Source organism: Carlito syrichta, unplaced genomic scaffold (assembly GCF_000164805.1).
Source record: "Carlito syrichta isolate Samal-C Ts95f unplaced genomic scaffold, Tarsius_syrichta-2.0.1 Scaffold312030, whole genome shotgun sequence".
NCBI lineage: Eukaryota > Metazoa > Chordata > Mammalia > Primates > Tarsiidae > Carlito > Carlito syrichta.
This window is the reverse complement of record NW_007256126.1, coordinates 475,970-500,362: the sequence shown is the minus strand read 5'-3', so window position 1 is coordinate 500,362 and position 24,393 is coordinate 475,970. Positions and strand designations below refer to the sequence as shown.

Sequence of the window (24,393 nt, the reverse complement as noted above, 5' to 3'; positions counted from 1 at the left end):
CCCACGGGTTTGAGACCAGCCCAGGCAACTTGGCAAGACCTTGTCTCTACAATAAAATTAAAAATTAGTTGGGCATGGTAAGTGTGTGCCTGTAGTTCTGGCTACTTGGAAGGCTGAGGCGGAAGGATCGCCGGAGCCCAGCAGGTCGATGCTGGGGGGTGGCCATGAGCATGCCACTGACTGACTCAGCAGCTGAAAGCTTCTCAAATCAGGAGCCAGTATGAGGGAGAAAGGGGCTTTTGACAGTATAGGAAGGATTATATGATTAATGACACCTGGTCACACTTTTACTCTTCATTCCTTTTATATTTTATGCATCATGGTATAAACATGCTGTCTTGATATAAATGCTGACCTGAAATTCCTAATGTTTATTTGATACTTGTTTGGTTTTTTGCCAGTTATTAGGATTCAGGTTTTCTTGCTGATACTGCTATTTAATACATAACAGTATTTGGAGAGGGTGAGGGATGGAAACACAGAGACTAAAGAAGGAAGTACAGTCAGTTCTGCTAGCATGCATGTTTCTCTAACGTCAATTAATTCATACCTGAAGGATAGGTCAGGAATGATGTCAACAGAGCATGTAAATCATTGGTTCATATGCCATTTTTCTCTAGTACATGAATATTTTATAGAATCAGTAACAGCAACTTAATGCAAGATACACACACCCAATTGTGTGCAGTAATCCACAGGGGTGCGGTATAGTACACCACAACTGGCCTCCCTCCCAGTGCTGTGTGGCCACCAGTTCTGCCATAGATGTGCTCCCATGGGATTCTCTTCCATCAGAAAAGGTCATGTGCATCTTATCTTTCTTTCCATGAACTCAAAGTAGCCTCAAGTCATCCCTCAATTCCCAGCAGGCTAATTCGACTTTTTAAAAGTAAAGTTGTTTTTTGGGTTTGTTTTTTTTAAGTTGGAGTCTCACTCTGTTGCCCAGGCTGGAGTGCAGTGGCATGCTCACGGCCACCCGAGCATCGACCTGGTGGGCTTAGGAGATCCTTCCACCTCAGCCTTCCAAGTAGCTGGAACTACAGGTGCGCACTACCATGCCCAACTAAGTTTTTGATTTATTGTGGAGATGAGGTCTCGCCAAGTTGCCCAGACTGTTCTCAAACCCATGGGCTCAGGCAATCCCCTCACCTCGGCCTCCCAAAGTGCTGGGTTTACAGGCTTGAGCCACTGAGGCTGGTCAAAGTTGTATGTTTACTACAACATTTTACTTTTTAGGTTTTAAGTGTCTTTTTCACCCTGCTAACATTTTTATTTGTATTGTTATTTTTATAACTGCTGTCAATCAAAGTTGTGTAGTTTGCAGTGGTTCAGTACTATCTTACCTTTCTTATAAGTTACATTATTTTTAGCTTGCAAATTTGTAGTTTTCAAGATTTTTCAGGGATGCAGTTATCATGACAGAAGTAAAGTAAGTTTAACATTTAGTGGCACCAAAAGTAAATCTGGGGAATTGAAAATAAATATTTATTTGTAAAAATCGACTTGCCTTCTTTAGCTGAGATTTGACTTCACTAATACTTTATGGTTCAGAAGAACTAGGAGTTTGGTTCTTATGCACCGAGAAGATTGGCCCCAATTAAGCGGGAGAAGAAAGAACCCCTGAAAAACGAATCCAGTTGCATTCCACATATTTACTTTCAAGGGCAGGATGCAAACAAACCCTCAAAAAGGACAGTGGGAAGGGAGGCACCTGCAAAGGCAGAAGCAGTGGATGCCCTGAGTGACAGGGGAAGAGCCCTGAGTCTCAGGACATAGCTGACACCTGGCAGAGAGGGCCATGGCTCTTTTCTTAAAGGGCCAGATGAGCAGTTTAGGCTTTGTGCACCAATGAGGTCCCTGTTAGCAATACTCAGCTCTGCCACTGGAACGCAAAAGCAGCCAGAGAGTAGTAAACAAATGAACGGATGTGTCCGACTAAACCTTTATGGAAGGCCAGACTCCATGGCTCAGCCTGTAATTTAGGCACTTTGGGAGGCCGAAGCGAATGGATTGCTTGAGTCTGTGGGTTCGAGATCAGCCCGGGCAACTTAGTGAGTCCTCACTCTACAATGAAAAAAAAAAATTAGCTGGGCGCGGTAGTGCATTCCTGTAGTTCCGGCTACTTGGAAGGCTGAGGCGGAAGGATCGCTGGAGCCCAGTGGGTCAATGCTGAGGTGGCCGTGAGTATGCCACTGTATTCTAGCCTGGACGATAGAGTGAGACTTCAACTCCAAAAAAACCCCAAAACTTTATGGGATGCTGATATGTGAATTTCATACAATTTTCACGTGAATAATTTTTTTTCTTAGCCATTTAAAAATGTAAAAACCATGCTTTTCTCATGAGTTTTTCTTAAGCACACAAAAACCATGCTTTTCTTACAGGTCAAAGGAAAACAGGTGATAGGTATGTGGACTGGAGTTGTGAGTTCCTGATTTACAGCTTTAAGATGTGTTAAGGATGAGATTAATCCTTGTATTATGAATAACAACTCGATACCAACAGGCAAAAGTGGACAACAGCAATATTTGAGATAGCCTGGGGTGGCCAGCAGGAGCAAGACATTTTCCATGAAGTGTAGCTCAGCTGCTAGATTAGTAATGAGGTACTTGACTAATTTTTTCCTTTCAGTGCTTGATTTAAATTGGAGATATTTGGTGTTTTATAAGAAAAATACAAAGTTCATTAAATTGTGTATTGTTTAAATAATAAGTAAAAAAATTAAATGCTCAGGCAAATGTTAATGACTTATCACAGCATCTTACCTACCCATAGCAAACATCAGTGCTGTTTTTTATTCAACAAGAGAAGTAAGTGACCTGGCTAATAGAAAGAATCCTTTAGTGCAGGCAAAAATCTGAAGTGATATCAATATACCACATTTTATTTTAATGTAAAACTATAACACTATCTCTAACATTCCTTTAAAGTGTCATGTCAGTGTAAAAATACTTGCAGAGAAAGGGAAATGCAAACTCAACATTTCTGTGAATTTCCCCATTATTTTACTGTGGTCTTACTATCAAACTTAACAATATTTTGAAAGGATTCAAAATCTTTCCAAAGCTAATATTTAAGTTTACCAAATCTTTCCAAAGCTAATATTTAAGTTTATATGGAAATGATTGTTCTTACTCTTCACACTTGTATTTTACCAGTTTACGCATTAGTTAATAAAACGATGTCGATTATGACACAGTTATGTGGCACACAGGTTTGGCAACCAACACACCCAATGTGCACGGTGCACACAGCTCAAGCTGTGGGTGCAGGAATTTGTGGTGGCTATGAGGGGCAATTCGGCCACTCCAGTGTTCCGAAGGCTATTGGTCTCATCTCAGCAGGTTTGACAAAGGGAATGGTAGACGTAGGTAACAAGGACTTTGAGATCTTCTGGTCTACTCCCAATCCTGCAGCGCAGTGCTCAATCCTGGGATGCTTTAGAATTTTCTAGGGAGGTAGAGGCTAAAAAGTTCTATCTAAGTTTGGCTCCCTCACTACCTATATCAAAATCACCTAGAATACTTGTGATCTTAAGGTCCTACTATGACTTACAGCATCTAAATCCCTGGGGGTACTACTTGCTTTAGACAAGTTCCACCCATAATTCTCAGGCACACTATATTTGAAAACCATCTTTAAAGAAGCATGCCTGGCAGGCGTTCAACTTTTTCATTTTGACACAACAGAAGCTTCCAGAACAGCAGTTGTCAACATTTGTTGCACACTGTAACCACCTGGAGACTTTTTATCACACTGCCAGAGGTTCTATCTAACCGGTCTGGGTGGGGCCTCGGCACTGGGATTTTTTTATTCCAAAGAGCAGAAGCTGTGTGGAGAACCACAGCAACCCTTCAGGGCTAGCATTAAGGATGGGGCAGACGCTTCTCGTTTATGGAAAACCCAAACTTGTTTTGCATAATCAGGAAAAATACATATTTCAAATGTGTTTTCACCATAAAAGATCCATGTTCCTGCTTAAGCAGGGTCCAGAAAGCAGTGAAAAATCAGTTTCTAAAGAACAGCAAATTAAAATGACAGAGTACAAACCGCTAGAGGCCAACTCGCAAAGTTTGAAGCAGCTAAGACTTGCATCTGAGTGCCTGGGCAGGATTTCTGAAAGCTGCTTTTCTACAAAAAGTAGAACCCCAACTACTGTTTCCGGGCATTTACCTGGTACCTGAAACTATCATAATTCTATCTATCTATCTATCTATCCATCCATCCATCCATCCATCCATCCATCCATCCATCCATCCATCCATCATCTATCTAGGAGATGGGTCTTCTGTGTTGCCCAAACTGGAGTGCACTGGCTATTCACAGGTGTGATGTGATGATCACGCTCTACAAATTTGAACTCCTGGCCTCAAGTCATATTCCTGCCTCAGCTTCCCAGGTACTTGGGACTCTAGACTCACCCTACCATACCCGGCTATTCTAAATAGTAATTATAATCAGGCTAAAGCCATGAATTCCACCATCCTGTGTTTCAAGAAGAGCTAAGAGTTAATTTCCACAAGGAATGACATGGGCTAGTCTATTCATAAGAATTTTATGGGAATTAGGTGCAGGGGGTATGTGTATGTAAAAAAAAAAGAGAGGAAAAAAAGAGGGGGACAACGCCCATCATTCTGTTTCTTTACCTCATTTTACTGTTCATGGGATGTGTCACTGCACTATATATTGACTAAAGGGTTTATTGCCTTCTTTTTTGTTTTTAGATCAGACCTAGGAAGGCAAGTGTACAACATGTTCACTCTTGCATTACTACACCTTAGAACAATGTCTGCCACTGTCCTCTGTAAAGTGGTTATACTCAGAAATTGAGTATAACCAACTTGGCTGGTTGTAGCAAAAATAAGACAGCTAAACATGGCAACATCTGACCATATGCAGGACAATTAAGATATATAATCAGGCCGGGCTCGGTGGCTCAACCTGTAATCCCAGCACTTTGGGAGGCTGAGGTGAGGGGACTGCCTAAACCCATGGGTTCGAGACCCGCCTGGGCAACTTGGCAAGACTTCATCTCTACAACAAATTAAAAAAAGAAAAGAAAATTAGCCGGGCGTGGTAGCACGCGCCTGTAGTTCCAGCTACTTGGAAGGCTAAGGCAGAAGGATCACTGGAGCCCAGCAGGTCGAGGCTGCGGTGGCCAGAAGCATGCCACTGTACTCTAGTCTGGGTGACAGAGTAAGACTCCATCTCAAAAAAAAAAAAAAGTATATATATATATAAAAAGTATATATATATATATATATATATAAACAGAAAAATGGGGGCTACCATCCAAGCATGGAATCAGTGTTTACACTCTTTTCTTATAGGATGTTCACAACAAACCTGCCGGGTAGCAGATCAGGAAAAAGAAGCTCAGAGAAGACAGTTGGCTTGTCCACAGTTACAACACTGGATGGCGAGGTGGGGAAGCGAGGGTCTGCCTGTAACCCATGCCCCCTCTTAACCTCTCTACCTGTAGCATGGTAAGGCCAGGAAGGTTGTGCCCACATGAGCTGGATAGCCAACAGGTTTTTGTTAAAAGGCTAACTTAAGTGCAATCATAAACCATGAGTATTTAGCACTAACTAAAAAGATAATAATAGCTACCATTTACTGAGCCTGTACTATGCTCCAGAAACTATGCAACATGCCCATTTCTAGTTTATTCCTTTCCTTTAAGGTATTAATATGCCTGTTCAACAGATAAAATTTTTAAAAATTGGCAAGTGAAGAGCAGGGATGGAGAATGATCTCCTAATCCCTTTCTTAGCACTAACAGTCTCTATGCCTGAAAAACACCCTCCTCATCTTAGGAAAAGGAAACTCCAAGCAAGCCTCTCAAGAGTGTACAACATGCCAGACACTATACTGAGAAGCTCTTGACATCCCTCATGTCATCTCTACAGTCCTGTGACTCAGGTACTGTTAGTGTCATTCTTGTTTTACAGATGAGAAAACTAGGTTGACAGAAGTAAAAACGTGCCCAAGTGATGGGGTCAAGAATAAATACAGAGCCCATGGCCTAATCCTAGCACCACAGAAACACAGCTCTAAAATGCCACTCTGTTTCTTTCCATGAAAAGTGCTGAAGTTCTTAACAATGGAGTAGACTTCATGCTCCTAGGACTGGCCCACTTCCATTTAAAAGTTCACATTTTATTCTCTTGAAACATTTATTTTGTGCCTGCTGTGGACAGGGCCTCCCTGGGCACCCAGGATGCAGATGTAACTGGACCACTGGGTGCCTGCCCTTAGGTCACCTGCAGACCCGCTCATGATTGCTTGCTGGTAAGAACCCCGATTCCACAGAGGCAACACTTTCTCTGGTCTTCCAGGTGCTGAAGGGGTGCCTCCATCTACTGGTGTGCCTGCATAAAATTTAATTCTTTGAACTCCTTATCCAAATGGCAAAAGGAAGCCCTTGAAAGTTACAGATATTTCCTTGCAAGGACAAGAAACCACTTACTAAGACCTCTGTGTCTGTTCCTAAGCCCCGAGTCATCTGTCTTTTGGGTGGTGGCCACAATATCACTTACTTCTTGTTTTATTTCTAAAAGAAAATAACTGGAAGGGCACACTTGATCTTGGAAACCAGGAATATTAGCAAGTCAACATAAGAGGATAAAATATGCAGAGCAAAAGTACACATTTCTGTAAAGGGACTAAGAAAATATTTTGAAACTGTTTCATCAAACCATTGTGAATTCATTACAGCAAAAGTCTAAACACAAGGAGAAATAATTGAGAGAAGCATAAGAAAAAGAAGGGAATGAACAGGGGAGACAGGAAAGGGTTTCCAAAGAGGAGAAAGTGAGAGAAAGCTAGAAGATAGAGGCATTCACACTAGTAAGGGGATTTAGAACAGAAAGGGCTCAGAAATTATCCTGGTCAGTCACCCACTGAGAGGCAGGTGCCACAGACACAGCATAAGCATTACTGTATGCTGGGCTGTGTTACATGCTCTCATTTATAATCATTATCTCAAGTCACCCAGATAACCCTGGGAGTTGTGTACCATTTTTATCTGTGTACTATTTTACAGTTGAAAACACTGAGGCTTAGATTAGTTAAGTGTCAGGGAAAAGAGCACACAGCACATAAGTGGCCCAGCTTGGAAACAAATCCTGATCTGTCTCTAAAGCCCATGCTCTTAACTGCTACTATCCTGCCTCTAGGGTTTTCCAGATGCCTCTATGCCTGAATGCCCTGTTAAACAAATCTGACACCGGTGACGGTGAAGCACAGAGAGAAGAATTATAAAATTTGAGAACCTTTCTAGGGACTCTGCTTCCTAGCCGCCAAGTCCTGAGCTCACACATTCTGCTCTGGCCACAGGGTCCCCATACCTCTCCTCTCCAGTGCTCAGGTGACAATAATCCTGAGACTTCAGAACCAGACACAACGGTTCTCTCGCTTTCTCTTTGCCCTTTCCTCACTCCCCTGTTCAGCCCCTTCTTTTTCTTATGCTTCCCTCAATGCTTTTTCCTGTGTTTAGATTGCTGTAATGAATTCACAATGGTCTGCAGTGTCTTTCCAGCACTTTCTAGTGACAGTGCTCTTGTGCCAGCTGCAAAGGAAAAATATTTTCAGGGCCCAGATCCATTTTAACAGTGATTAGAAAGGGTGAATGTGGAGCTGGGCAGCATTCCACTGATGACCAGCACACTGGAAGACCCTCAGGTCAAGGCCAGGGAACTAAATAGTGTGTCTGAAGGTCCTCTAAATGGAGCTGGGAGTAGAGGCCTGGAAGAAGAGGCTAGGCGTGTGCTGGGTGTGGCAGACACCATGTGGATTCTGTCATGGACTGTGCTAGAATTAAGCCTGAGGTACCTGCTGGGACACATCTGGTTATCTGGCAGTATGAGTACTAGCTGCTTCTCTCCAAAGGAGGAGTTGGAGGTCCTTTTGCTCCAGAAAACAAAAGTAGAAAAACAGATGGGGAAAAGTCATGAAATAAGTTAACCGTTTCGATGATGGGAGCCTTCTGAATGACCAAGTCTCATCAGCTGGGGGAAGCAGTGCCCTGGGGGGATGTAAACTGTTTCCAGTATCTCCATCAGTATTGCCTACATTGCTTTTGTCTGTGGCAGGGTTCTGTGACTTTGACAAAGAAAAACCAGAAAGCGAATGAGCTGCAGTTACAAAATTGGTTTTCCTTCCCCTCTGTCTTGTTCTGAGAATCACAATACACTTGAGGGCACTGCAAATGAATCCTGATTGAAAGTCAATCACAATTGGCTCAGCCCCCACTTTCCTGATGTCCCTTGCAGTCAAGCATGGTCACGTGACCTCTATCAAATAATAGCAAAAACAGGTGAAGATGATCAGGGGAGAGTCAGGAGAAACTTCTGTTTCTTGAGAAAAGAACAAGCATGACTAGTTGCAGCCTCTTTATCCTTTATGCTTAGACCAAGATATAATAGTTGGAGGCATTGTGATTCTATGGTAGCAAGCCCACACACTAAGGATGACAAAGCAGAGAGACTGAAGCAGTTTGGGTCTCCAGTGATATTACGTGGAAGATGAGCCACCGAGATTTTGTTACATGAGAAAGGATAGACCTTGCTCCATTTGCTGTTGGTAAGGTATTTTGCTAATTACAGCTGAAAGTACTTCCAGTTGATCCAAAGATGTTACCAGACACAGCTGTATAGTTTGTAAAAGCTTACAAGGTATTTTCACAACTGTCTTATTTAATTCCTGTGTCAACTCTGTGAACTGATCAGAACAGGTCCTGTGAGCCCATTTTAAGGATAAAAAACATGGCTTAGGCAGGTGATGGGATCTGGTCAGAACACAGAGATGGTCAGCAGCAGAACAGGGTCTGTCTGGGTCTACTGAGATCCTATCACCTTGGATGGTGTTGGTAAGAAGACCTACCTTTGCCGCCAAGTGAGTTCCATTTTCAGGGGACCCTGTTCTTGGATAGTGCCACAACCAGCACATTGTCACAAAATATAAGCAAAACAAATTAACTATCTTGGATCTTAGCCTTGGTTGAGGGATGGAGATTGGCCTGCTAGTTCCAGCTGCTCCCAGTCAGCCACTGGATAAGGATGGGGACAATTTCTCTCCTTCCCTTGATTCACCAGCAAGGCTTTTCCATAACAGGAGGTGGTACAAAAAGTGAGGAATTTGTCCATGAAAGCAGTTACATATCTGCTCCTTCATGTTGTTACTCATATTGCCGCTGGGCTTAAATGATTCATTTGCAAATTCATTCCAAGTAAACATCATCACTGAGTTGAGAATAAGAAAATAAAAAGACACTGTCTGATTTAGGACAAATTCTCTATATCAACTCCAGTAAATAATCTACTTCAACTCTAGCAAATCATCTACATCAACTCGAGCAAATGTCTATATTTTTTTTAAAGGGAAAGGAAAATGAGGGGAGAAGAGGGGAGAGGAGGATAGGGGAAGGGAATGAAAGAGAGAAAGAAAGAAAAGGAAGCCTTTGAATGGCATGTAGCCTCTCTTTGTCAGTGGGTTCCAATTCCACACCTTCCGGAGCCTGGTTTCCTCCTGGTGAAATGCAGGTCACGCTGCTGTCCTCTAGGGCTGTTGGGAAGTTCCCCATGATACACTCTAGGTTCACTGGCATCATCTGGAGGCCTGGCCAAACCTTAGCGGACTACCAGGACCTGAATGATTACCAACTGGTCCACTAACAAGGCGTAGGTTGCTCTACTCAGCTCCCTGCAATGGTGCTCTCTGGTGCATGCCAGGGACAATCTATGGGACCCTCTAAGGCAGGCCTGCACTGACTCCTACCTTTGAATCAGAAACTCCTTAGTAGCATAGACAGAAGATAAAAATACTCAGTCAAAGCCGGGGCTACTGACTTCTGAGGCCCTCTCCTCCAACTGTGTGTGCTCTGACATATATAAGAATGTGAGATGGGATGTTCCCAACCCACACATGGACATTCATTCCTGCCTTCCTTCTCAAAGTCCATCTGGACTCATGTGATGTGCTCTATTTCCCAGTTTTCTAACTTCATTTTATCATTTTTGCATTTTTTAAAAAAGGGAAAGAGGAAAAGGAGGGAAGAAGAGGAAGCAGAAGAGAGGAGAGGGCAGGAAACAGGAGAGGAGAGAAAAAACAGAAAGGAAGAAAGAAAATGCTAACTTATCTAGGTATTTGTCCTCCCCAAGCTCCCCAAAGGCAGACACGTCTTTGCAAGTCCTGACATGCAAGTAAGTTTCTAATAACTGGTCCTAGATGACAATAATCATACATATAGTGAAAACTGGCAGATTTATTCTTTGAAATAAGGCTTTATTTTACTTGTTTTGCGAAAAATGCAAACTGTTGTAGCCTCAGTTTTGCTATTCTGCATGAGGAATTTCAAGTCTCCACAGAGAATCCTACAGAACTTTTCCTTGACACTGGTTCCATGCCAACATATATGTATTCAGGCTCTTGGGATTTGAGAGGATGGGCAGAAGAGGGAGAAGTTGCCAGAGAGGGAGTTCATTCCCTGCAGTCCAGTTAGCAGCTACAGTACATGCTACAATTCAAATCCTAACCACCTGAGGAAGTTTAACCTCTCTCAGCCTCAGTTCTTTCACTCAAAAATGGGGCTAATAATAGTATTTATTTCAGAGTCCTTGTGAGGGTCATGCCATAGGAAGCACTCAAATGTTAGCCATTATCATCTCAAGGAGCATAATCTAGTCAAAAATAAAATCAAGGAGGAGAGAAGCGGCCAGCTGGCTGTAAAAATTGCAACTGAGCAGGGATAATGCCAGTGTCCCCTGGAGCTGCTGCTCCTTGAGGCTAGACCAGGATTCTTGATTTATCTATCCCTGTTTAATACTCAAGGCTGCATAGCCACCACTGGATTTTATGAGAAGATGTTTTGTTTAAGTATAAAATCATATATTGATGCTAAATATGACTTTGAAGCACATGTTACATTAAAAATATTTTCTAATTTGGTTTATCACTTATCGTAAATGCCATAATACCCCTTCTTCCAATTAAAGAGAGTATTCTGGTTCCAACAAACACTCTGTATTGTATGCTCCCAATCTGTATTTCTGACATAAAACTCCAATGACAAGCTCTGCCTTTACAGGGCTTGTGTTTCAAATCTCTATGTCATGGCTTTGTACTGATGGAGAAGATTCTACAGAGCGAATCCCCTGACCTCAGTTTCTACCATATACTATCCCTCAGGTACTCCAGCTGGCATGGGAAGCCCTCAGGTGCCAATCCATACTAACATTTTATATACCTGCTCTCCATGGCAGGGTAAACAGCCCCCACAAAGAAGTCAGGCATCCTTCAACTGGTCCAGCCCCCTCCACTGGCTTATAGGAATCTTCTTCCCAGATTTATATTTGCTTCTCCACCTCCACTTTAAAACCACGCAATGAGTTTTGTTTTTTTCTCCAAGTAAAAGACAGAAATTCACGTCTGTTTCCTTCTACTGTTGATTTTGCTCTATTTGCTGAGTTTCTAAATAAAGGTTGATATAAGGACCACAGTGAACTCATTCCAAGCCATCCTTTTCCAAGTATGTCTAAACTTTAGCAGTGTCAACAGGGAATGAACATTATTCTCCCAGAATGAACCTCAGGAAGCCTCAGGGATTTTCATCCCTGAACCAAATGAAGACACAAGTTCCCTCTTCCCCAGGAAGAGTTCTTTGAGCTGGGAGGGTGGCGGTGCCCTTGGCAGTCTCTCCAAGCCAGGACTCCACAACTTCAGCAGGGCTGAGATACCACAAGGAGCTTATGGGAACACTGGAGTGAGCACACCAGTATCTCAGTACTAAACAGTAAGCTGATCTCCTGCCAGCCCAGCCACCTGCTGCTTGGGAGGGACGAGTACAGGACTATCTCCTCAAGTTGTCACCGTACTCTTTTTTTTAATCTTTTTTTGAGTCTTTTTTTTGAGTTGGAGTTGCCCAGACTGGAGTGCAGTGGCATGCTCCTGGCCACTGCAGCCTCTACCTGCTGGGCTCCGGTGATCCTTCCATCTCAGCCTTCCAAGTAGCTGGAACTACAGGCGCGCGCTACCACACCCAGCTAATTTTTTTGATTTGTTGTAGAGACGAGGTCTTGCAAGTTGCCCAGGTGGGTCTTGAACCCACGGGGTCAGGCAATCCACTCGCCTCAGCCTCCCAAAGTGCTGGAATTACAGGCTAAGCCACTGAGCCTGGCTGTCACTGTACTCTTAAAAGAATTGATACTATATCTAGAATTCTGATCCGAACCATGTTTTTGCAGAAGCCATATTTTAATAATGCTCTATATAGGTGGAAAAATCATAATCAACACAATGACCTCATTCTTATAAATCTGTGTCCAATCATATTCAAAAGGCCATGCCTTTCAGACCGTTTTAAATTCAGAAGCATGGCCGAGCTTGGTGGCTCAGCCGGTAACCCCAGCACTTTGGGAGACCGGGGTGAGAGGACTGCCTGAGCCCATAGTTTTGAGATCAGCCCGGGCAGCTTAGTGAGACCTCTCCTCTATAATTAAAAAAAAAAAAAAAAATTAGCTGGGCATTGTAGCACGCGCCTGTTTCCAGCTACTTTGAAGGCTGAGGCGGAAGGATCACCGGAGTCCAGCAGGTCAACGCTGGGGTGGCCGTGAGAGTGCCACTGCACTACAGCCTGGGCGACAGAGTGAGACTCTAACTCAAAATCATCATCATAATAAATATCAAATTAATTGATTAATTAATTAGCATTATGGCTCTCTCAACAAGAATGATCCTTTCCCTCACCTGAAGAATTGAACAATCCTGCAGTGCTTTTGTAACAACTTTCTGCATGGGTCCTCTGGCCTCTGCCAGTATCACTCATCATCTGGGCACCGAAGACACTTTGGTCACTATGTGAGATGCCGCCTCCTTCAAGAAGCATGACTTCCACTCGCCTGGATTCACTCAGTGGCTTCTGTCCACAAAAGACTGCCACTCTTCTCTCTCTCTGCCCTCAGACAGCAACTTCTTTTCCATCCCTTAAGGCCATTGTTCCCATATCAGCTGCCAAACTGCTAGAGTTGGAGTAATAGTAAAAAGCCTCCCTGCAAATTACAACAACAGCTGTGTTTACTAAAGCTACACATGAACTCATCTCAGTGCTATTAGAGCAGACGGACAGTGATTCAGAACCTTCCAGAAGTGCCCCACCCTGAGGATGTTCACTGGCTGCCTGAGCCTCTGGTTTCCCAAGCCAGGCCTGGTTTTTTTTTTTGCAAGAGACCCTCTGCTGAGCACCAGGGACCTCTTTTCATCTGCAACACTCCTATATGTTTTCTTGTCACAGTTGCAGTGATTTGTACATAGGTGTCTATGCCGCTGGGAGGTCTGCTAGTTACTCATGCTGTAATCTACTGGCTAGTGGTTCGTTCTCATGGGGGGCACTAAAAAACTACTCTCCACCCTTCAGCCTCTCAAATGTCTCTCTAACCACCTAAGACAAAGGCCTAAAATTCAACCACTAATCATTTAAACTTTTGTACAAGTGGCCTCTGTAAAGCATATAGGTCACAGAAAAGGAATGATATCAGGAAGTCTATTACTCATTCACACTTTAAGGTGGGTTGCTTCTTCTAAATGTCTCTAAGGTTTCATTTGATCACCTACGAAACTGGCATATGCCTCACATTGCTATTAGACAATGCTTTATAACGTCTAAGATTCATACAAATTGTTATTTGCATTCCTGGGTTAAAAGACACGTATTCTTGAGATAAATATCACTAGAACCCATGGTGGTCTGTATCCTCACATGGATTTAGGTGATTGGCTGTTTCCATGGAAATAAGGGAGCAGATCCATGTGGCTAGTCAGTTGTACTGGGAAGCAAAGGCCTAGCGTACAGGATGCGGCTGGTGTGAAACGAGGTCACAAGTGTCCTCTACAGCATGGGATGGTTGTTGACTATGTCGCAGTCAGACACCACACATGAAAAGGAACTGATGAGGAAATTTCTGATCTAGGAAAACTGGGGGCTGGCTCAGGTACAGTGTTTCCCAAACTCACCTGTTTGGAGCACCTGTTGGAACACACAGATTACCTGGTCCCTTTCCTGGAAATTCTGACTAGATGAGACTGAGGAGGAGCCCTGGCATCTGGATGTTGGAACACGTTCCCAGCTGGTACTTATAATTAGGCAAGTTTTTGTTGTTGTTGTTGTTGTTTTTGAGTTGGAGTCTCACTCTGTCACCCAGACTGAAATGCAGAGGCCGCTCCCGGCCACCGCAGCCTCGACCTGCTGGGCTCCGGCAATCTTTCCGCCTCAGCCTTCCAAGTAGCCAGAATTATAGGCATGCGCTACCACGCCAGGCTGATTTTTTGATTTATTGTAGAGATGAGGTTTCGCTGCCCAGGCGGGTCTCGAACCCACGGGCTCAGGCAATCCACTCACCTCAGCCTCCCAAAGGCGCGCGATTACAGGCTGAGCCACCAAGCCCGGCTAGTTTGTTTTTTTTTTTAAAAATTGACCCAGGTTCTAAGAATGAACTGCAGCCTTCCTGGCTTTCCCTGGAACACAGGCTAGAAATCATCTCTACCAGTTGGGTGCTAAGGAGGGGTTTTCACTTGGAGGCAGTTAGAAGTCTAAAGAATATTCCACTATAAAAAGGCAGGAGGCTGACAGACTTTGCAGGGTTGGTCACCATGCATTCTTCCCATCCACTCTCTTAATAAGTTAAGAGAATTAATTCAAAGAAGAAAACTGTAGCCATCACAAGCATAATTCAGCAGAAGCCATAGCAGCCCACATCAGGGCTGGGATGTCAACTGGAAAGTGCCCATGAGCTGGGTTCTGACGAGGAGAAATAAACTTGCAATCTACCATATAGGTATTTAAGAATTTGGGGGTTTTGCTGGAGTTGCATGCTGACAAAAGGGCCTCATTCTTCCTCTCTACCCACCCTCATGCCTCAGAATTTGACAAACTTTTTTTTGTTTTTTTTTTTTTGAGTTGGAGTCTCACTCGGTCACCCAGGCTGGAGTGCAGTGGCTGCTCCCGGCCACCACAGCCTTGCTTGCTGGGCTCCGGCGATCCTTCCGCCTCAGCCTTCCGAGTAGCTGGAATTACAGGCATACGCTACCATGCCCAGCTGATTTTTTGATTTATTGTAGAGATGAGGTCTCACTGCCCAGGCGGGTCTCGAACCTGCGGGCTCAGGCAATCCACTCACCACAGCCTCCCCAAGGCGCAGGATTACAGGCTGAGCCACCGAGCCCGGCCTTGACAAACTTTTAAAGAGGTCACTGAAAGGATGACTTGGCCTGAAACATGAAACTCATTATTCTATTCAAAGTTCATTCTCTCTCTTCACCTTCTTTATTGGAAACTTATTCCCTTTCTAGCCTCCTGAGTGCAAGTGTCACAAACTCAAACACTTCTGGGGGCCAAATAGGTCCTAGAGATTAGAGAAGGACTCTGAAGGACTGTCGTCTCATAACCTGTATTTGGGGCGGCCACTCCTCAGTTTTAGAAAATCTTGGGCATATGAAAATGAGAATTCAATTTGCCACAACATCTACATTTTCCAAGGCAGCTGAGAATTTTGGCTTTTCAGATGAACCTTCTCAAATGGTAAATTTTTCAATTTACAAAAATAATTGTTCTGGCTAAACATAAATGTCTATGAGGTAGATTTGGCCTATGGGGTCCAATGTCATATCTACTGCTTTAGACACAAAAATGTGCCTTCATAAAAGTACATGTGGGCAACATTTTTTTCTTGATCCCATGAGCCTATGGATGAGCTTTTCTTCCATGGAGCGTTCCCTCCCATTTCTCTTACCCTTGCCCCTTTTTTTTTTTTTGAGTTGGAGTCTCACTCTGTCACCCAGACTGGGAGTGCAGTGGCCGCTCCTGGCCACTGCAGCCTCAACCTGCTGGGCTCCGGCGATCCTTCCGCCTCAGCCTTCCAAGTGGCCGGAATTACAGGCATGCGCTACCACGCCCGGCTGATTTTTTGATTTATTGTAGAGATGAGGTCTCGCTGCCCAGGTGGGTCTCGAACCCGCAGGCTCAGGCAATCCACTCACCTCAGCCTCCCAAAGGCACGGGATTACAGGCTGAGCCACCGAGCCCGGCTCCTTGCCCCTTTCTACCCACATTCCACCAACAGAATCTTTGGGTTGCCAAGAGCCTTACAATTCAGGCAATCCAATGCCCCCTGGCATTAGTGATACCTCTCAAAAGTCCTGCCAATGGCTGTTCATCGCAGCAATGAGGTTTAGTGGCTTCCCACTGACTTGCCTTATTTGGACAGCATTGACCATTGAGTTATATCTTCTCTGATACACCTTGAAAACTCAGCAAGTTGACTTACAGCCTATTTTCTATCCCTTTAGGGGTCAAGCAGAGAAAATCTGATTTCTCATTGCTTGCCACCACTTCAGAGTCCTTACCCAGACACCTCCAGCCCCAATTAAGCCCCCCTAAGCCCCACAATAGCCAAACACGCCAGTTTCTTCAATCAGTCTTCATAAAGCATGGTTCCAAGTTTCTCCAGATTTTATTCCTTCCAATCAAAAGGGCTCTAATTTGCATAGATAATCAAATTACTAGCAAGAAAAACTAGCAGACATTATTCTAGTTGTAGATTTATTAGCTCATATAATCGTTACAAGAAGCTTAAAGTAGTGACATTGTTACCACCTATTTCACGGATGAAAGAACAGAGGCACAGATAGCCTACGGGACCTACCTGCAGTCACATAACTAGTCAGTGTAGAGTGGACCTCAGCAGCCTAGCTTCAAAGTCCATGCTCTTAACACTCCAAGACTCCAAGGGGGCTCACCAGCACAGAGAAAGGAAGGGGGCCAATACCCCAAATGTTAGTAGGGATTGGTACCATGCTCACTGCTTTCAAATGGATGGGTAATATCAGCCCCCCCTTCATTCTATTTGCTACACCTCAACTGAAAGTCCATTATCAATTCTTGGCATCGTCCCACTCTGATTGATCCATACTAGCTTACTGTCAATGAATTCCTTAGATCTCCCTACACTAGTGGAGGCTAAGTCATAGCAACCCCATCCTTTCCTCGGGCAGTTGGTTTTATGAACTCTGGATCTGGTCCAATTATCACCACTCCCACCCTGTCCGGTCCCCTACCCTGGACTCCCTGTCTAGCTTTGCTGTATTTCTGATGGCCCATAAAGTTGTCTTGTAGGCTATCTCCTCCTTGCTCTTCCTCTTAGAAGAATTAGAGAAGGCCAAGGAAGAATTTAGATCACAGAATCAAGAACTCCGAAGATCTAAACAAAAGAACATCCAGTTCTGCCTCATTTTACAGATGTGGAAGGTGAGGCCTGGAGGACAAACAAGCAGCCAGACTGTGTCCCATCAGTGTCTTTAGGCTGAAACAAGGGTACAACAAGGAGAATATGCTCTCTCTGGCAGTTGACAAGTAAGCCTCATGGGTCTAAGATGATCCTGGAAAACTTGCTGAAATAGAGAACAGACCGCTAGGATGAGAGATGGGAAAAGGCTGTCCCAGAGTCTTCTGGGCTCCCGGTTCCACATTCATTCCTGATCATGTAGGTTCGTCAAACAATGTTGTGCTTACGATGCATGTCGCAGGGGTTAGGTTTTAGTTAGCATGAAGCCAACACGGTTTTTGAAAAATCCTTAAGTCTCCTGAGCTGTGGCTCTTGGCATCTTAAAAGCCAATGATTCATTTCTCACGTTTCCCCTAGCATTTGAGTCTCTTCTGTTCCTGCCTCCCCAGGCTTGTCCTTGAATTTGGGGAAAAGGCTCTCTAGTGTGAGTGCTCTTTATCATGTTGCAGGCACAAAACAGGCACAGGTGATCATGGCTCAGATGAGCGACTGCCCTCAAGAGCTCACTGTCTCCACAGGTGCCTAAACTCCTTCCTGCCTCAGACAAGCACAGTCTCCACTAGTGTAGGGAGATGTCTCCAAGGGATCATGGCAAGGTCTTTTCTGATTAACTTTTCCCCCAAGGGAAATAAACTGAAGGAGAGATACATGATATTCTAATGTTCAACACTCTTCTGGTTGGACCAGAACCAAGAGTTGTGATCACATCAGACTTTCCAGCAAATCCAACAAAACTGATTCAAAATATTTATTTCAAGTTGAAATACATTGGCATTTATTTCAAAATATATGCCAATTTGATTTAGGGTGGGTTTAAATTTATCTGGTTTACCTATCTCTACATTATTTGGGAAGAAAAGTCTGGCCAAATAGCTTAAAGAACAAACAGGATGACAAAGTTTAACCTACTTACAAAAATGTGTTCTTTTCAAGGGTTTCAGTACATTCTTTAATTACAAAGGTCTTTGGCGGTTCATTAAAACAATGCACTAAGAGCAGTTAATTCCCACTATGAAATAAAACGGCAATTCTCCAAATGACTCCCATTTCCAATTTTGCATTAATTTAAACTAAGCCCAAGTCAACCAAATTAGTGAGCTAGATAATTACATAGTTTTTAGAATGAGATTCTATCTCAGACTCAGCGGTCACCTAGTCTAGAGACTTTCAAGATTTATTTTTGGTTGTTTAAAACAGTTTAACCCTTTCCCCAGTGAAATCTAACTGGAAATCCAAATCTATGCCACAGATATAGCAGAGATGCTCTGATGGGGAGGGGCCCATATTGTGTGGCTGTCCCTTGACCTCCCATAGTTGTTGGACCATAAGGCTCCAAAAAACATAGGTAAATAATTATTGATCTCATCCAGGGGTTGTCAAATTTTTTTCTGAAAAGGGTCAGATAGCAAATATTTTAGACTTTGTGAGAACATAAGGTCTCTGTCATATACTCTTTTGTTTTTATTTATTTATTTACTTACAACTTCACAACGTAAAAACTGTTTTTAGCTTATAGACTGTACAAAGACAGGCCACAGAATGGCTTTGGCCTATAGGCCGCTGTTTGCAATTTTCACTTTTTTTTAAACGTTTTATTGAGGTATGTGGCATACAATAGACTTAAATGTGTATAATGTACAATATTTTAAGTGTTGACAAACGTACAGGTATGCTCCATGAAGCCATCACCACATCCAAGATAGTGAACGTATCCATCTCTCCCTCAAGCCCCTTCCTAAGCAACCACATACCTGCTGTCATTATGGAGTAGTTTACATCTTTTAGAGTTTTATTGAGAGAATCATACAATATGAGTATATACTCTTAATTATTTTGAGACCAGCCATGTTGTTGCATGTATCAATAATTCATTTTTTTAAAAAACCAAAACTTTCATTTATTCACAGGAAACTGAGGTGGGTGGTCTGCACAAGTCACACAGATGACGGCAGAGCTGGCCCACAGTCAGGCTCCAACTTCCCTGCCCAGCGTCCTTGTCCCATGCCATTTCCCTGCTTATTGCAACAGAGGTTTTGAAAAACTCTCAAAGCTTCCATAGGGTCTGCAGAATTTGCACAAGCACCATTCTTTTCCCATCAAACTCCCTCGACCTCAGTCTCCCTTGGGTCACCAGGGAACACAGGGAGATGTCTACAGCAGAAAGAATTCCAAGTTTCATTCCAGGTACATCAGTAATTTAGGCTAAAACTGAAAGGAAATTCATTCAGTCATCAAGTAGTTACCGAGAGCCTACTAGTTGCCAGGATGTGCTGGGTGAGCAAAACAGATGTGACTCCTGCTCTCATAGAGCTCATAGTCCAGTAAGGAAGGAGGGATTGACAACAATAGCTAAGTACAAAATTATAAAACGATTAAAATTATACAGAGGGTATAAACCGAGTGAGTGATAGGGAGGGTTGATATCTTGAAGAGGAACAGGGTGGTCCTGGGGGCTCGAGCTGGGTGAGCCAGGGCAGGCAGCAGCCCTGAAAGAGCCTGGTGGTTCCCAGGTGGATCACGTGGCGTGGAGGAGCCCACAGCCCAGGAGCAGAGAGAACACCAGGAGCAGAGTGGCATGGCTAGCTTGCAGAGAACCTTGCTAAACCATGTGCTACCTGAACTGGATTTCACTATAAATATGTGTTCTAAGTTTAAAATAGTCACTGGAGAGTCTGAGCAAGGGAGTAACATGATTCAATTTACATGTTTTGTTGTTGTCGTTGTTTTGAGTTGGAGTCTCACTCCATTGCCCAGGCTGGAGTGCAGTGGCAAGCTCACGGCCACCCTTCTGGGCTCCAGCAATCCTTCCTCATCAGCCTTCCGAGTAGCCGGATCTACAGACGTACGCTACCACGTCCGGCAAATTTTTTTGATTTATTGTAGAAATGAGGTCTCACCAAGTTGCCCAGGCTGGTCTCAAACCCGTGGGCTCAGGCAATCCACTCGCCTCGGCCTCCCAGAATGCTGGGATTACAGGCTGAGTCACTGAGCCCGGCCTCAACTTACATTTTAAAAAAAGATCACTCTGGCTGTTGCTGTCTAGAGAATGGAGTGGAACAGGGTAGGATGAGGGGAACACTGTATCACATTTCTGGAAGTCCTGTGGCCTCATTCCTCAGGCCTATATAGCAAAGGAACCATGTGTCATTTGAGGGAATGCTTTAAAACCATAAAGTCATTGAGGTCTAGATACAAAGGAGCTTTCCAAATTCAGGTGAGACTGGTTGATTTTGGTTGTTGCCAGGCAGGTTAGGGCCGGAGCAAGCCAGTTCCTGGGATCCAGAGCCAGTCAAGATTTGCATTGTTCAAATAAGGCAAGAATGAGTAGCAAGGATTTGCTGACTTGGCCACCATGGAATGAGCAGCCAGGAGCAACATTTTGCCTGTTATGCAAATATCTGCTCAGGGTTCCTGCTGCACACTTATGTCACCCAGGGATACCTTCCTTCCTGGCTTCAGAATCCCACTCCAAACAGGGACCCAGCCTCCAGGGTAGGGGTGGAGGAGCAGCTACACGGAGCCAGTGGCAGCAAGGAGGCAATCTCCAAGAGGGGAGGTAGAGTCCCAGTCCTGGTCCTGGCTTTGCCACTTGGCATTCTCTAGGGTTTGGCTGTCACTCCATCTCCTTGAGCCAGTTCCTCATCTATAAGCCAGGATAGTTAAGAAAGATAACAGCTTCCTTGAAAGGCATCAGCATGTCTTAAAGGACAGTGGTAAAGGGAGATCAGAAGTGGAAGCACCACAGGAATTTGAGGCCCTCCTCTATTATCAATGCATTTGTTGCTGAACAAGCACTAGCTTTTGTTGAATGCGTATGAAGAGGTGTCAGGGTCAGTGCCTGGGGCTTCATCTTTAGAGTAATCGGCAGTTTAATAAAGTCACACTTTATATTTACATGTGTTTTTTATCCATCAGTCTCAATCATATAGCAGAACATAATTGAGAACCCCCAAACAAGTTAGGAAGACCTCTGATGAGACCTATTCCAGGGACCGCAGGCCATCGGTCCTCTGAGAGAGACTTGGTTTATTTGGGACATGGCATAGTTCAGGGGTCAGTAAACTGTTTTTGAAAAGGGCCAGGCAGTAAATATTTTAGGTTTTGCAGGTCACACCATCTTTGTCACAATTACTCAACTCTATAATTTTAGTGCAAAAGCAGCCATGGACAATGAAAGGCTGTGGCTGTATTCCAGTAAAATGCCATTTACAAAAACACATGGTGAGCTAGATTTGGCCCACAGGCTAGAGTTGCCAACCACTTAACATGGTTTAAAAACTGGAATCTAAATATCTTTGGGCAGGCTTGGATTTTCCGGTTTGTCACAGAATCCACAAGCCTATCTCATACTCCCACCAAGTCCCACTGTGGTGTTTCCTATCTGCCTTGATAATGACATTAATAACAGCAGCAAACATTTATTTAGACAGGAAATTTGCCCAAGATCAGGTAACTGGTGGCCGAGTGAGAATTTGAACCCAGCTAGGCAGCTTCCAATCTGCACTCTAGATCACATGGCCCAGGGGCACCTGCACGTAGAACCAGTACAGCAGGTCACGAGGAAGGCAGCATGCCACTCACCTCTCAGAGCCCACTGCTCACCGCAGGTTTGCCTTGTTCTAGGGGCCAGGAGGCAGAGACTTGAAATAGCAAGATCTGCACATGTGCTTATGGGAAGTGAGATTGGGGATGTCTGAACCAGTTGCCCATAGTAGTAAAAAATGTCATGGTAGCTGATGGTCTTCCAAGAGCAGCAGGAAGGCAAAAGTAAGAAGAGGAATTACTTATTCATGGATTGGTCAGCTACTTAGCACCAAGCACTGTACAGAGTTCCAAATATCCCAAGACCTCGCTGCTCAAAATGTGCTTTGCCAACAGCCCATCAGCATTACCTGGGTGCTTACAAGAAAGTCATCTTAGCCTCACCCTGGGTTTGAATCAGGGGTAACAGGATGTTGAAGGATTTTGAGTTCGGCCATACTGGACAGACTGCACTTCTTCTAGGCACACCTCTGGGTGTTAGCAGGAGCCAATGATCAAATAGCCCCACAGCTACAGGTCAGGAACCCAGAACTGTGGGTTCTTGGGTTAAGAAAAGAGATCTGTATTTGGATTAGGCTGTTCACAGTCTCATTTGATACTAAGAGGCCAGGGCAGAGATGCTGCCTAAGTTGGTGCCTTTGGGATTCTGGCCTGAAGGCAAGGTTCTCTCCCTCCCACACCCACATCCAGACTATGTACTATCACATAAGGACAAGGACTGCGGTCATAAACTTGAGAACAGAAGATTGACCGAAAAGCCTGCTGTTTCTTAGTGTCTGTATTTAACAGACATGCCTTCTGATAGGCGTTCTGAATTCAGGGAAGACCTATATATTTTAGTAGACATTCTTGATATGACTATAGAGAAGAAGGCACTTAGATCCTGCAAGGAAACAGAGTGTGAGAAAGAGATCCTGCAAGGAAACAGAGTGTGAGAAAAAGACACGTGAGGATAAAGAAAGCTGTCAAGAACTCCAGCAGCTACTTTGTCTCTAAGCTGCAGGGCTTATACCCTCTGTCTTCTACCCTCCTCAGCCTCTCGATAGCACTCCTTCTTCTTTCATAGCCGTGCCTCTCCTCCCCACAGCTCCTCTCTCCCTTTCAACATGGGCCCTGCTTCATGATGTGGACTCCTGGAAGGCTTCTGCCCTGTTCTCATCACAAGTCAGTACATCCTTTTGATTTCTGTCTCCACGGCTTATTCTCACTGTCCCTCTGTTTTCCAACACCAAGTAAAGAATCTCATTGATACAATCTCATTGAGCCACAGTCAAGGTTCTACCAACCAACAAGCTGGATTGTCCCCTGTTCAATCAGCCAAGAAGTCCTGTGGTGGCATTTCCCACTCAAGTGCCTGGTATGCAGGGAGACTTGCTGGGAAAAGAGGGTGCTAGGAAAAGTGAAGCAGGATTTACAGCAAAGCAGGAATTTTCAATCTTCAGAATTTCAACAAGTCCTAGAATCTGAGGGTGAAGGAAGACCTTCCAAAATCATCTGGTCCAAACTGCATCTTCCCACATCCTTTCTGCATTCCCAATCCCAGCATCCCCCGGGATGGACAGGTATCATTTTTCTTCCTGAAGATCTCTGAGGCAATGAGGGATTGGGTGGAAGGGGGGGACAATGGAACACAAAATATGAAATCCATTTATAAAGCTCCAGCTAAAGACCGAGCCAAATGCAACTTCGGAAATGTGGTTGGAATAACATCTCACTTAAAAGGCACATCTGTTTTCTGTGTGCATTCACTAAGTACTCTGGGATGGAGACGTCTTGGAAAAAGAAAATAAATTCTCACATACTGTGCTATGTTCAAGAATTGGAGATAATGTCTTGAATTCATGTGAAAACTTTACAGTATTTGTCATCTTCTTGGCCCTTTTACAGCATAGAATGCTGGAATGATGTAATTAAAATCGAAATAACACCCCAGAATTTTGGTATTCAAGTAAAGACGAATGTGGTCACACTGCTACTCAGCATTTAGTAATCTTTAATCTTTAGGTGATATACAGTACAGGTAAGAGGAGGGTTGGGCACCTGCAGTTTTAACACCTCAAAATATGGAAGGATTTCCAAATCACTAGGGCAAAAGTTAATGCTTTGGGATTCTGACCAGCACAAGGAAGTCATTCTTTTAGTGGTAGTATTAATTTATCCAAAACAGGTGAACAGAGAGCCTCCAGAACCAATTTAATGTTTTGTTTTTAAAGGAAAATGAAAAAAGTTGCCAGAGGCACTTAGGTAGTGGCTGCATTTGGTTCCAAAACAGAAGTATTGTAATTTAAAGGTCAAGCTCAAACAGACATGCAAACTATTTTCTTTAAGCAGGTGCAGAGGCTTTTCTTTAAGACACTGAGTCTTAAAGAAATCTCATTGAGAATTTTCAATCTTCAGAATTTCAACAAGTCCTAGAATCTGAGGGTGAAGGAAGACCTTCACCCTCAGGGAATCTTTACTCTATATATCCCTTGTGCTCCCTCAGCTGTAGGATTTCCAACTTCCTTGACAGGGGAGA

General features: G+C 43.9%; 1 protein-coding gene across 1 annotated transcript in view; it reads right to left on the bottom strand.

The window, feature by feature from the left end:
- MGAT5 (mannosyl (alpha-1,6-)-glycoprotein beta-1,6-N-acetyl-glucosaminyltransferase) overlaps positions 1-24,393 on the bottom strand; it is a 217,426-nt gene that overhangs the window by 71,926 nt on the left and 121,107 nt on the right. The gene's annotated exons all lie outside the window — the stretch shown is intronic.